Below are 593 nucleotides of genomic sequence, written 5' to 3'. Positions count from 1 at the left end.
TTTTCTCCAAACCAATACTTTTCCATAAGTGGACAAGCTTCCTGGCTACTGCAGATAGATGAGTGTTTGCTACAGGTCTGATGATTTTGACTAAAACAAAAAAAAGGCAACAATCTTACTTTTAGTTTTTACGTCTGCAGATACAAAGACATTTATAACTAACTTTAAAGCTGAATTCTGCAGAGTCTGGAGTTGACCCATAGATGTTTGACTCAGTGAAAAGGCCACTGCTTACTTTCCATGCATAGCAGCTACTTTTCATATGGCACACAGTACAGCAAATACAGAAGACAAAAAATACACACACACACACACACACACACACACACACACACACACACACACACACACACACAGAGTAAACTTACCTGATCTTGTTGCCAGTTTTCATTCTGATCCACTGAGGAATCGGCCTGTTCTGTTTCTGCTTCTTAGCGAGGAAACGCTTGATCCTGAAAGTCTTGTGGGACGACTAAGAACAACAAAAAGCTCCATTAACACAATGTCATCACATTAACAACTTTTCAACCCAAAGCCACATCTTTACCTTTTCAAACTGACGTATTTACATCATTTGCAGAGAGAAACTGAAC

General features: G+C 39.3%; 1 pseudogene; it reads right to left on the bottom strand.

Moving 5' to 3' along the window:
• Positions 1-337: 337 nt before the first annotated feature.
• Positions 338-472, bottom strand: LOC147819808 (large ribosomal subunit protein eL39 pseudogene; annotated as a pseudogene).
• Between the last annotated feature and the right edge of the window lie 121 nt (positions 473-593).

The sequence above is a fragment of the Seriola lalandi genome, unplaced genomic scaffold, assembly GCF_002814215.2.
Source record: "Seriola lalandi dorsalis isolate HSWRI2012SDOR001 ecotype SW California unplaced genomic scaffold, Sedor1 jcf7180002045754, whole genome shotgun sequence".
In the NCBI taxonomy this organism is placed as follows: domain Eukaryota; kingdom Metazoa; phylum Chordata; class Actinopteri; order Carangiformes; family Carangidae; genus Seriola; species Seriola lalandi.
Note: the sequence above shows the minus strand (reverse complement) of the source record. Positions and strands in the feature narration are given on the sequence as shown.